Here is a 14,565-nt window from a genome sequence, read left to right as displayed (position 1 = left end):
CATTACAAAAATGGGCCAAAATCCTGCTGCCGAGGAGGATGCGGGAGCGATGACAACTGCCCCGAAAGGGGATGTGTAGAATGATTCGTCACCTGGTCTTACGCGGTAACGATGCCAGCGAAGGCGCGCTGCCTTGCAGGGGGGCGTTAGGATGCGAGAATGAAACCGTAGTGTGTCTGACGACGAATTGACACTGTCCTCGTCAAAGTCGGAAAGCTCTCATACTTAGTTCTAGAGAGGTATGGGGGTTATCACCTCTAGAACGGTGGACTCACCTGCGATCGGAACAGGATCCGAAGCGCGCGGGTTTAACATAACATCATGGCTCAAAAAAATCAAATCCGAACCAAAAGGGACTTAAGGGTCGGAACTTGGAATGTTCGCAGTCTATACAGAGCAGGTGCGTTTAAAGAACTCGTAAAGGAAGCTGATAGGTACAATCTAGATTTGGTAGCAATACAGGAATCGCGGTGGCCAGATGGTGGAGTACTAGCATCGGGTAACCTCACGTACCTGTATGGGGCCGGGAGTGGGGGATCTCTAGGCACCGGATTTCTCGTAAGCAAAAGCATCATACATTCGGTTAAGAGTTTCAAATCCGTCAATGATAGGCTCTCGTACATTATTATCGAAGGTGAATGGTATAGATATGTATTTATTAATGTACACTGTCCTACGGAGGACAAAGAAGAAGAAGCTAAGGATCTCTATTATGAAACTTTAGAGCAGGTAATCGACCAGTTCGCGTCTTATGACACAAGAATAGTATTAGGCGATTTCAATGCTAAAGTAGGTAGGGAGGAAATGTTTAGGCTTACTATAGGTAAGGATAGCCTGCACGAAGCCAGCAATGTTAACGGTATTAGGGTCATAAATTTCGCGGCGGCAAAAGATCTTATAATCAAAACTACGTGTTTTAAGCACAAGAACATACACAAGGCAACGTGGACATCGCCGGACGGGGCCACACAGAACCAAATTGATCATTTCCTCATTGAAAAAAGACGTCATACTAATGTTCTTGACGTAAGGGCTTACAGAGGGGCAGATAGCGACTCGGACCACTTCCTAGTAGTAGTCAAATTAAGAGCTAGACTAGTAGCGAATCAAAATAGTAAGCGAGCAAACAAGGTAGAAAGCTTCGATATTGAGAAACTACGAGATAGAACAGAGCGAATTAGGTACCAGATAGAAATTAATAACAGGTTTCAGGCAATTGAAGAAGCAAACACATCGCCGGAGGGGAATGACGAACCGAATAGCTTATGGGGGGACATCGAAAAAACGGTAAAAGAGGCCGCGAACAAAGTACTGGGTAAAAAGAAAAAGCCAAAGAGCAAACCATGGTTTGACGAAGAGTGCGAACTCTGGTTTGAAAGGCGCAAAAAGGCTAAATTAGATAGCTTACAAAATAGAAGCGATAGGACCGTAGAAGAGTATTCTAACGTAAGGAAACAGATGAGCGCGATCTACAGAAATAAGAAGCGGGAGTATCAAAAGAATCTTATTAGGAGAATAGAAACTAACAGTAAGGAAAATAACCCCCGCGAAATGTACAGAGAGATTAACGCCATCAGAAAGGGTTTTAGGAGTAGAGCGCAATTGATGAAGGACGAAAACGGGGACCTCGTAACAAATGACAACGAATTACTGTCGCTGTGGAAAAATTATTTCGATAAATTATTAAACGTGCACGAAAATAGCGAAGAATTAGGGGACGAAATTCACACTGCTGAACCCCACGTGGAGGAACCGAACTACCAAGAAGTAGAGGCCGCGATTAAAAAACTAAAAAACAACAAAGCCGCGGGAAATGACTCTATACCAGCTGAGTTGCTCAAATATGGGGGCGTCGAGCTCACTTTCAAAATCTATAAACTAGTATGTGCCATCTGGAAAAATGAAACAATACCCGAAAATTGGAAGGAATCTATCATTATACCGATTTTTAAAAAGGGGGATAAGACAGACTGCAATAACTATAGGGGTATTTCACATTTAGCAACGTGCTACAAAGTTCTGTCAAACGTAATACAAGCTACTCACTCCATTCGCGGAAGATATAGTAGGAGATTATCAGTGCGGATTTCGGCGCAACAGATCGACGAGCGATCAAATGTTTACCATAAGACAGTTGTTAGAGAAAAAGTGGGAATTTTGCGAAACCATACACCAACTATTTATAGATTTTAAAAAAGCGTACGACTCTATTAAGCGAAGCAAAATGTATCAAATTCTAGTACTTCTCGGTGTACCGAAAAAACTCGTGAGATTAATTAAAATATGTCTGAACGGAAGCACGGGAAAGGTCCGAGTAGGCGGTAATGTATCAGAACCCTTCATGATACGCGATGGTTTAAAACAAGGGGATGGACTCTCTACGGTGCTGTTCAACTTAACGTTAGAGTATGCCGTTAGAAAAATGCAGGTTAGCCAGATGGGCGCAACGCTTAATGGAACAACGCAGATACTAGGCTACGCAGATGATTTGGATATACTGGGGAATTGTAGGGAAACGGTAGCAAGAAACGCGGAAATCCTCATAAAAGCGGTGGAGTATACAGGGTTAGAAGTGAGTGAATCAAAAACAAAGTACATGATTGTGGCTAAGTTAGGCACCTGCAGAGGGGAGGAAAATCTCAGAGTTGGGAATTTTACTTTTGAAAAGGTTAGCGAATTCAGGTATCTGGGTACGACCATAAATGATAGAAACGAGATTAATGTCGAAATAAATAAGAAACTCCATTCGAGTAATGCTTGCTTCTACGCCGTGAGTAATTTACTTAAGTCGAGCCTGTTGTCTAAAAACGTTAAAATAAGAATATCCAGGACAATAATACTGCCGGTGGTTCTGTACGGGTGCGAAACGTGGGCTCTCACTAAGCAGGCGGACAACCGTTTTAGGGTATTTGAAAATAAAGTCTTGAGAAAAATATACGGGCCGAAGAAAGATGAGGAAACCGGGGAATGGAGGAGACTACACAACGATGAGTTACACAATCTGTATGCATCACCAAATATTAACAGAATAATAAAATCGCGCAGATTGGGATGGGCAGGGCACGTAGCGAGAATGGGAGACGACCGTACGGCAGCGCGTGTCATGAAGGGCAGGCCGATGGTAACGCGACCTCTAGGTAGACCTAGACGTAGATGGGAGGACAACGTAAAAGCGGATCTAGTAGAAATAGGACGGTTGGGTGTCGATCGGAGAGGTGCATCTTGGGTGGGGTTGATACAAGATAGGGCAGCGTGGAAGGCTTGCGTAGATGAGGCGATGAACTTTCGAGTTCCAAATGCCATGTAAAAAAAAAAAATAGTCATCGCCAGACGAATGCATGATGGAATAGGTGATCTTATGACATGTCGCTTCTCTAATCTACATCTAACTAAGTCATATAGTTTTTCAAAATTATCTACTGTCATTTTGAATTGCAATTCAAACACTTCATGATCTTTTAGTTGGAAATACTGGCATACCATTGCGTATGCTCCCACAGCATTTCTTATTTCTGATAAAAGATGCGGCTTGACCCACCATCTTCTTAATTTTTTCTGCATTTTTCTGATTAACTTTGCATGCATTAATGAACTTAGAGCAATATGCTGCAGTTTTAAAATCTTAACAGCTTTCTGTAAATTTTCTTCGTCCATGTTCACTCCTGTAAACAATGGATAGAAAAGTATAATTAAATAATTTATCAGACTATTTATTTATTAGCACTTTTATTAATGGTAATTAAATATTCTAAATTACTGTTGAGCAACTATATGTTTTTAGAAATTTGCTTTTTAACTACGCCAAAGTCATTTCGGAGCTGAACAGAAAAACACAGAAAAACGGAAACGATGACGAACAATGTCAACAAAACGAATCGGAGCTAGCAACACGAATACAAACATTACATAGATGCGCTTCTCACGTTCACACATCGAATTCTCCAATGACCACAGAATCATGTAGATGAAAACTCGATGACAAAGTCGGACGCGGTACGGCTACAGGGTAAGGGGTAGGGAAGTACAATCATGTGGAATCTCCCTTATATATACACAAAAAAAAGTAAGCAGCAGCGGCGGCGCTGCTCGCAGCAGGGGCCGTATCCACTAGCTTATATGTGGGCTATAACTTTGTGGTTATGGAAGACATGACTTGTCGGTGTGAATCTTTGTCGATCACATGTTTTGTGGTGGACGATAAACGGAACGCGACCCGTGACAGTCATGACGGTCACATCGCGCGCCAATTATGAAAATGGACTCGACTACAGGCGGAAAAGAAAGAATAATTGAATTATTTTATTTCCTTTTAATAAAATTGACGATGAAACGTTTTAAAAATCTAATTATGAATAGTTATGTTATTAAATAAAAAGAAATATGGATACCTAGCTCATAATAGTATTTGTAAATTTATTGTATTCCCAGCCGCAATGAAAAAAGTTTATTATAAAGTTTAAGAGCTTTAACAACCTTATACATTATTATTAAATTACATTAATATTGATATATTTATTGTATAGACTTGACAAAGGATAGGAAATAAGTTTAAAGCGAATCGCTCAACAATTTATATTGTTATTTACAAAAGTTTGATTCCTTTATAATTTGAATTAAAAATAAATGATAATTTTTGTATAAAACATCATGAAACACGTGTTATTATTTATTATCAAAACCTTTTTTATTTAAATTTCTATAATAGCATATTACGCATCTACGGAGGTAAAAACAAGTACTATCCTTGATGACAGTAAAATCAAAATAAATATATCAATATTAATGTAATTTAATAATAATGTATAAGGTTGTTAAAGCTCTTAAACTTTATAATAAACGTTTTTCATTGCGCCTGGGAATACAATAAATTTACAAATACTATTATGAGCTAAGGTATCCATATTTCTTTTTATTTAATAACATAACTATTCATAATTACATTTTTAAAACGTTTCATCGTCAATTTTATTAAAAGGAAATAAAATAATTCAATTATTCTTTCTTTTCCGCCTGTAGTCGAGTCCATCTTCATAATTGGCGCGCGATGTGACAGTCATGACTGCCACGGGTCGCGTTCCGTCTATCGTCCACCACAAAACATGTGATCGACAAAGATCCACACCGACAAGTCATGTCTTCCATAACCATAAAGTTATATTCCACATATAAGCTAGAGGATACGGCCCCAGGACTGCGTCTACATAAGGTGCGGAGTCGGTTACGCGACCAGCGCGGCACCGCTGTCCGTATTCATGAAAATCATTTATAAAGATTGAAGTGGTGCCAACTCCACATTGTTTTCGTTGGAGGACGAGTAGTGAGACCTAACCTATCGCAGTGTTGACGTTATGATTATACAATAATACGCGAACAATGAATATTAATGTATTAGACTGTCTTGAATTAGGCTTGAACATTCTGTTATTATCGCAAATAATAATGGATAGACGAAGTAGAATGCGATTTCGGAGGTGGTGGACTCAAGAATACTTAACAGAAAATGCAAGATAGTTACACGGAGCATATCACAATCTGTTTAGATATTTTAAATTACACAATCACCAAGAATTTTACAAATTTGTTGGCTTGTGTTAGGGTAGTAATAAATTTACCGAACTAACAAAGTAATGTTGTGTGATTATGCGGATGATAGCTTACTCTCCCATACGGGGGAGATCAGTACTTCGCACTGATTGTCGCGCCGGAGCTGTTTGCGTGATAATAAAACACCAAGGGAAATTAAATTATTAACGAAAACGACTTACTTGTGTTTGTTGACGGGGATGACCCAGAGGTTGACGATCAAAACTCTCAAATCAAATAATCTCTTAGACTCAATTATTTCAAAAATTCCTTTATTTGTTTCTGGAGACTTCAAATAACTTTCAAATGGAATAAGGCACAATTTCGGTAAATGATGATCAAGACGGAAACACAATTAAGACTAAACTCCAACTTAAAGACTCAGAAATATAACTATAAAATCGAACTCTTGAATAGCGTCCTTACTCTTGGATCGCACACACAGGAATGAAAAATCGGGGGAGGCGAAGCTTGAAGAAAGCGTCATGGCTTCCTCCCACGCAGGTACTCATTAGGCCTTATGGGCCTAAGTACGGTCAACGGCTAAACTGCAGCGTCGACTGTGCACGCGCGCTTTCAGCCGAGGGAGGAGAAGTATTTTGGTTTAGGGTTACTTCTTGCGCTCGTTAAGCGTCAAAGTTTCTGGATTTTTCCTGCTGTCTTTGTTCCATTTAATTTAATATTTCTGAATATTCATCCAGTAAATTCGTCACTTAACAGCTTGACAGTGCCGCAATTTGATAATTTGTTAAATTTGGTCAGACCAAGACTTACTAACCGAAGCAGGAGACCAGCTTTAAGCCCTGAATTGAGACTAGCTGCAGTGTTAAAGTATGTATTAATTAGCAATTACATAAAATTATTGAAATATCTAAATCTTTCATTTATGTTGTAATAAATTTTTTATTTTTTTCAAACAGCTTTTTGGCTTGTGGAGCAGACTTTACAAAGAACTCAAGGTTTTTCAGGATTTGCAGATCTACAATGTATAAACTTATTTCGGAGGTCTGTCAAGTAACATATGATGTTCTTCATGAAAGATATCTGGCATTTCCTGAAGGAGACGACTGGCTGTCCATTGTTCATGGTATTTTCAACAGGTTTTCTTTCCCAAATTGTATCGGATTTATCGATGGGAAGCATATAAGAATCAAAGCTCCAGCTAACAGTGGCTCTTGGTTTTTTAATTACAAAAATTTAATAGTGTTGTCCTCATGGCAGCATGCGATGCTTATGGCAGATTCACATGGGTTAATGTGGGCGATTTTGGTACTTATTATAGAATAATTAATACCATTAAACATTTTTTATGCAAAATATAAAAAATTATTTACATTGTACAGGTTCTTTGAACGATTCATCAGTTTTTCAAAGCAGTGATATTGGAAGGGCTTTGGAATCTAATGAAGTGGATCTTCCTGAACCTGCAATGATACCCAATACTAATATCCGTTGCCCATTTTATTTTATTGGCGATGGAGGCTTTCCATTGAGAAATTATTTATTGAAGCCTCATATTCGTAATCTTATGATGACTCTGGAACAGAGAATTTGTAATATTAGATTGTCGTATGCAAGAAAGATAATAGAATGTGCCTTCGGAATACTTTGTAAGAGATGGAGAATTTTTGACAGTGCTATAGATTTCAATCTGAGTACAACAATGGATGCTATACATTCAAAGTGGCGTAAACCAAAGCCAAAAAAAATCATAAAAGTGCTACGAGTGCAGCTAACCTAATAAAAGCTCCAGTAAATGTAAACAAGACTGATCAAAATAAAAATGCAACAAAAACTAGTGTTCCAAATCGTAATTCTCTCAGTGAAAAACCTTGCACTAGAAATGTTTCTAATAATACAGTAAATGCTATGCAAGCTAAACTGCAAGAGTCAGCAAAACAAGAAAATTTGCGTTTACTGATGACACATGATTTTTAAACACTGATATGTTAAAAAGTTCAAGTGATGTTGTTGATGAGGAAGAAAACATGTTTATTAACATAAATGTTTTTAAAGTTACAGCTGACAAGATGACATGTGAATTTTGTAAAACAGTGAAGTTTGAATTAGGACAACCAAATGGTTTTGCTGTGAATTTATTGTTTATTTGCAAAGTTTGTGGTGAAGTATGTGTGGATACATTTTCAAGCTCACGTACAGATCCTAATAAGAACAACTCTTCTTTCGTGATCAATGAGATCGTAGTGCAGTCTATTACAAAAGTAGAATTAGGAATCGCTGCTCTTCAGGATGTTTGTGCTTCTGTAAATATGCACTGCATATCCACTTCGTCCTTTTACCGCCACATGGAAACAGTGAAAAGTCAAGCTATACAGCTAAAAAGAGAAGTTCTTTCAAAGTGCAGAAAAATTGTGCATCAAGTTCATAAAAGTTTGAATCCAGATTTATTATCTGAAAAAGTGATTGACATTCTTTCTTCGTACGATGGATCTTGGCATAAGCGTGGGTTCACCTCTCTTTATAGATTTGGTTGCGTTATTGGTGTGATGACTGGTCTTGTTGTCGACTATGAAGTGCTTAGTAAATATTGCCACATGTGCATGATTACTGAAAAGGATTTGGGATCTGAATTTCCAAAGTTTGATACAAATCACACAAAACTTCAGGCAATTGTAATAAAAATTACTAGCTAAAAACTCGCTCGCTGACGCTCGCTCGTTCTATTTAAACATTGATTCAAGTTTTAAATATATATATTCCACAAATTTATGATAATAGAAATATGAAACAAAAACAATAATAAAAAAATATATCAATATTTAAATATAATTTTATTTTAAAATCAAAAGTAATTGCATTATAACATTAAAACATAATACTTCTTATTTAAATTTATGCGATATAATGTATTAAATATAATACCTAAGGAATTTAATTTTATTTATCAACCTTGACGAGAAAAATCACGTAATTTATCAAACGGTTAATTACGTGATAAATTACTTAAATTCTTACGAAATGAATTACACATAGCGTGATTTTTCACGTGATAAATCATGTCAGAAATCAATTATAAAACTAATCATTAGTCATATAATTATTAAGACAAATAAAAGTGTCTTAAAGAATAAGGTAATGAATTATAAAATTGAGAATCAGGGTTCCATCCTCAATTAAGGTCAAGTTTTTTTTATTTTTTTGTACTTAGTCAATTTATTTGGATTAGCATTAACATTTATTTAGTAAAAATATATACTTCAATTTTATGAGTATTTTCTGACGAAATTTTTAATGTGATTTCTTACGTGAGAAATCGCGCCCAATAATTATATGATAAATCATATGATTCTTTTTGTCAGGAAATATATTAAACCTAAAAAAACAACTAAATTTGACGTCAAGACTATTACATCATTATTAACGATAAATGAAAAATTGCGAAATATTTGTCATATATATTTATATATATATATATATATATATATATATATATATATATATATATATATATATATATATATTGTGACGGCCAAGTGCACGTCAAATGTCTAACGGCTAATCATGTACTAAATGTAATAAGATTATTGTTTCAGCAAACTGCCAACGAGCGCCGAAACGAGCGAGAACGAGAAACGAGGCAAGATAGAGACAGAGAGAGTGAGAGCATAGGTAGCGCGGTTGCCGCCTGGCCGCACAGTGTTGGCAAGATATGACAACGATGTGCCGACGGCCGGGAGAACCGCGACTAGAGCTAGTCTCGCTGCGCTATCCACACGAGTAGCTCGCGCTACTATATACGCGGATTTGTTGTGAGTCCTGCGAGCATCTCGAGAGCGAACGATATTCGTCCGTGCGTTACCGACGAGTTGCTGCGACGCCCGTCCGAACTGTACATCTCCACGTCCGAGACTAGACCACGTCCGTTGCGTCAAGTACTACTGCCACTACCGAGTTGTAAGTACCTGCACTCTCACTCTCTCACGTCGACAGGGTAATATCTCTCGTCTCTCTTTATCGTTCGTCGAAGTGTGCGGCGTTTGCTGCTGGAGCGGCCGTGGTTTTTGACGTCGTGTCGGGCTGATGGCTGGTCGAATCTGGCCTTACGGCTGTTGGAGCCGTCTTCGGGACAACCGGTGGCGCTGGCAATGGTTGCGGCTTCGCTTTGCATTTGGCCTTTAGAAATGCCACGGTTTCTACTAGGGTTGTGTCTCCCTTAGGTAAATCCGGACGGTGGCCATACTTTTCCTTAATTTCCGACCCAATAGCGATGGCTTCTTCCAGCGCAGCGATCAGCTCGGTTCTGAGCTGCGTCGCTCGGTTTCTCGCTTGCTGTCTTCTGACTAAAGCCTGAGCGAACTGTGCGTCCTCTATCACCTGCAGTTCTTTCAGCAGAGCTTGCTTCCTCAGTTCGATCTCGGCCGGTGATTCCGGGATAGCAAAGATCGATCGGTTGAGAAGTTCGCTTCCCACCTCTAATCCGGATGGGACATTGGCCGGTACTGCTAGTGTCGTCGACCGTGTGACTCATCGACTCTTCGACGATTTGTTGGACAATCTCCTCTGCTAGCTCCCTGATGTCGTCTATCTTGCGTTCAGCCGTCTATGTGGGAAGAAGGGAATTATGAGTGGAGAATGGGACGGTATACAGAAGAATGAAGCTCTCTAATCGCATGATTTTAATTGTCAACCGCACCCGCCGCCTTTTGCGCTCGCATTTTCCTAGGAGACAAACTATTCGGAACGTCACGCGGTTTATTTTTCGAACCTTTCGGTCTTCCGCGTTTCGCTTTGTCTACCTCGACGCTTACGGTTTTTGTCGGGTTTACAATCTTCGCCGGTAGTGTTTTGCGTTTTACAAGTAACCGCGTTTTCCTCGGCCTACCTCGCTTTTTCGGTCGCTTGCTACTTGCGTTAGATTCTTCATTGTTGACGGACGTAGTCCTGATGTCGTCTACTTGATCAGTAAATTCACAGCCGTCTGCTGCTGCGATAGGCTTACCGTCGTTTTCTTCTCTATTGTGATACTTTTTCAAATATTCGACAGCAGTCGGTACATCAACCGTTCCGTTTCGGTCAACTAGTTCGTAAATACCTGGGCTCAGTATACGGCTGATTTTGAAGGGGCCGATAAACGGTGGAGCTAATTTAGCTGACACTCCCTCCGCTGCTGATGACAGTACTCTATTCTTCTTCCAGACTTCATCGCCTACTGAGTACTCCACGTTTCGGTGTCGGCTGTTGAAATATTTGGCTTGGCGCGCTTGCGCTTCTTGAGCGTTATCGTTAGCCGCTTCTTGGAGTTCTCTCAGCTTCTCCATCCTAGCCTTCCATTCAGATATAGCGATCTGATCTTCGTTGGCTATAGCTTCAATCTCCTCTTGTCGAAGCAGAGATTTGGGGTGGCTCGGCTGTCTACCAAAATTCAACATCGCCGGAGAAGTCTGGAGTGAGTCTTGTGTAGCCGTGTTCATACTGAATGCGAACTCTGCTATATGTTCGTCCCAGTTTTTATGATGACCCTCGATATATTCGCGGATCAGCGTTTTAATCGTGCGGTTCGCACGTTCTATGGTGTTAGGCTGAGGGTGATACGGTGGTGCGTACGTATGGTGTACTCCCCGTTCCTCTAGGAATTTATCCATAGCCTTATTTCGGAACTCTGTTCCGTTGTCGGAAAAGAAGACCTTTGGCGTACCGAACCGTAGAAAAACCCGTTCATTCAAGTTTTTAATGATGGTCTGAGCGTTGGCCTTTCGTATAGGTATGCATTCTACCCACCTGGTAAACATTTCTTGAAACACCAGTAAATATTCATAACCGTGAGTAGACTTTGGTAGCGGACCCATTACGTCACCAGCAACTGTTTCCCATGGACGCGAGAAGTTGCGACTGCCCATCTGACCAGCTGGTTTTCTTTGTTCAACTTTGCATTGTTGACAGATCAAGCAGCTTCGGACGTAATTTGTCACATCTTTTTTCATCGATGGCCAATAGTATGACAGGGCGACTCTTTCTTGCGTTTTCTTGCGGCCGAAATGACCTGACGTCGCTTCGTCATGACGCTCGTTCAAAACTTGAGCTCTTTTCTCTTTCGGAAGTACTAATTTCCAAGCATTCTCATCTTCGAAAACATCATCGACGAATGCATCAGGCCGGTAGGTATATAATTTTCCACCTAATAACTTCCAGCCAGGAAATTCTAGCGGGTTATCAGTTACTTCCTTCTTTAATTCGGTGTACCATTTGTCAGTTGTTTCGTCTTCTGGTGTAATACTCGCAATAATCGGACGTGTCTCTTCTGCGTCGTCTCCTTCGTAAAGTCTCGACAGCGCGTCGGGAACCACATTCATTGAGCCTTTGCGATGTTCAATCGTGTAATCATATTCCTGCAATTCAAGTGCCCATCTGGCTAAACGTCCAGTTGGATTTCGTAAATTACTTAGCCACTTGAGACTGCTATGATCGGTAATCACCAGAAAATGGTAACCTTCAACGTACGGACGGAATTTTTGTATCGCCCAGAGAACCGCTAAACATTCACGCTCGCTCGCTGAGTAATTCCGTTCCGCCGGAGTCATAGTGCGACTCGCGAACGATAACACACGTTCTTCCCCTTCTATCACCTGCGTTAAAACAGCACCAAGGCCTGTGCCAGAAGCGTCGCACTGTAGACAGAAGGTTTTATTAAAGTCTGTTCGGTGGAGAACCGGAGCGGATGCTATCAGCATTTTAGTTTGCTCGAACGCGCGTTCTTGGTCCTCCCCCCAAACGTAGCTTGTTCCTTTCTTAAGCAGTCGATTTAAAGGTTCAACTATAGTTGCAAAATCTTTGAGGAACTTCCTGTACCACGACGACATTCCCAAAAACCTGCGCAGTTGTTTTAATGTCTTCGGAGTCGGGTACTCTATAATCGAAGCGATTTTATCCGGATCCGGACGAAAACCGTCCCTGTTGACGAGCACGACAAGATACCGCACTTCCGATTGACAAAAATGACTTTTCTCTCGATTTATAGTCAATCGTGCTTTGGCTAGCTTCGTCAGCACGATCTCTAAGACTTTTAAATGGTCTTCGAACGTTTCGGTACAGACGATAATATCGTCCAAATAGCTGTAACAGTGTGGTTCGAGATCGGGCGTAATCAAGGAATCGATCATACGCTGGAAGCAGGCAGGAGCACCCGCTAAGCCGAACGGGAGACGTTTCCATTGGAACAACCCCATTCCTGGGACCTTGAATGCTGTATACGGTCGACTTTCCTTTTTTATTTTTATCTGATGGTAAGCGTTGCTCAAATCTATCGTCGATATGTAACGAGCACATTGAAGCTTACTCAAGATAGTATCCATGAAAGGTAGGGGGTAAGCGCTTACTTTGGAAACTTTATTTAATTTGCGGAAGTCGATGCACAATCGACGCTTTCCACTGTTCTCCTTGTTCACCATCACGACGGGACTAGCCCAGTCGCTGAACGAAGGCTCGATGATATCTGCTGCTAGTAACTCTCTTACTTTAGAAAAGAGCATTTCTTCGAGTTTCTTCGAAACCGGATAGAATTTTTGCTTGATCGGACGACATGTCTCTACCTCTAGATCGAACTCCACCAAGTTCGTAAAGCCGAGCGGCCCATCATCTTTAGGGATTAACCGATCGAGTAATTCTTCTAACATCCGTTTCTGGACTTCATGCAAATCCTGCAGGTCAATCGAAGCTAAGACCGGACGAGTGGTTCCGTCTGTTACCGCTTCACAGGCGTTTATGACTTCGGTTGAATTTTCAACCGTTAACGTTCGTTCACGAGGGTTAAGCCTGGCGTCGAATTGTAGAACGAAGTCCGCGCCTAAATTGTATCCTTCATGTAAGTCAGGTACTACTAGCGTAGTAAGCGTCCTGGTTTGTCCACCGATCGTGAAGGGCAAGTCGACTGTTCCAGTCACCATTGAGGTTTTACCGTCCGCCATGCAGGCGATTATTCCGTCACATGGTTTTATTTCGGCGTTACATGCACTGGCTAGTTGTACGGACGTAGCCCCGATGCAAGTTTGAGTGGCTCCTGGGTCGTAAAGGGCCCTGACCCTGAATTCACCTACCTGCACCTGCAGCCACCAGCGCTGGTCGGATAAAACAGCGTTACTACTGGTCGCTGCACAGTGTGCTACTGCAGTCGGATTTAGTTGTTCAGTCGACTATGATACCGAGATCCCTGAATTAACCTCGGGGTCAGTACGGATCTCGCTTACTGTTCCCCTTTGGCTTTTACCGCACAATTGGGACACGTCTTCTTCGTAAAGCCCGGTGACTTACAAGTCCAGCAAGCTAGTTCTCTTTTTTCCTTGTTTGCTGAGTCACTCGAATTTCCAGACGGTTTATTGGCCTCCTTGGAGTCGGACTTATTTTTCACATCTGTCGGCACTGTGGACTTCGTCTGCTGATTTTCCGCAAAGGTTTTCTTCTTACCCTGGGTAGATCTATTGGACCCTTTTTGGTTCTGACGGCCGTAGTTATCCTTCTTTGCTATTGAAGGGTAATTGTTGTTGACCCAAGTCTTGAACCAGAGGGGTGGCTCCTTTGCATCCGTTGGACAGATAGCTGCTATCGCCGGCTGATTTTTATTCTTTGCCTTCTCCTGTGGATTATAAGCCGCTCCTGGTAGCATAGATTTCTCCGGAGCAGGGGGTGGCTTGTAACGTGATTTTGCTCTCGTCCGTTTCTCGGCACTCACAGCTTTACTCTTGAATTCGTTTAGAGTTTCGAATTCCATTCGACCGAAAATCAATTTTAACTCTGGATTCATATTTTGATATAAAATATCCAGCTGTTGTCGAACTGGTAGGGCATCCGGCATACGGTTGAATATCATGACCATGCTAACGTAGTAATCGTTTACGTCTTCGTGTGGTCCCTGCGTACGTGAACTCGCCTCCACAATAAGTTGTGAGCGCTCTTCGTCTGTCATGCCGTACGTTGCTCTGGCTTCCTCGCAGAAATCTTTCCACGTGTGCCATTTCGGACGTTCAACCC

Source organism: Nasonia vitripennis, assembly GCF_009193385.2.
Source record: "Nasonia vitripennis strain AsymCx chromosome 4 unlocalized genomic scaffold, Nvit_psr_1.1 chr4_random0008, whole genome shotgun sequence".
Classification (NCBI taxonomy): domain Eukaryota; kingdom Metazoa; phylum Arthropoda; class Insecta; order Hymenoptera; family Pteromalidae; genus Nasonia; species Nasonia vitripennis.
Note: the sequence above shows the minus strand (reverse complement) of the source record.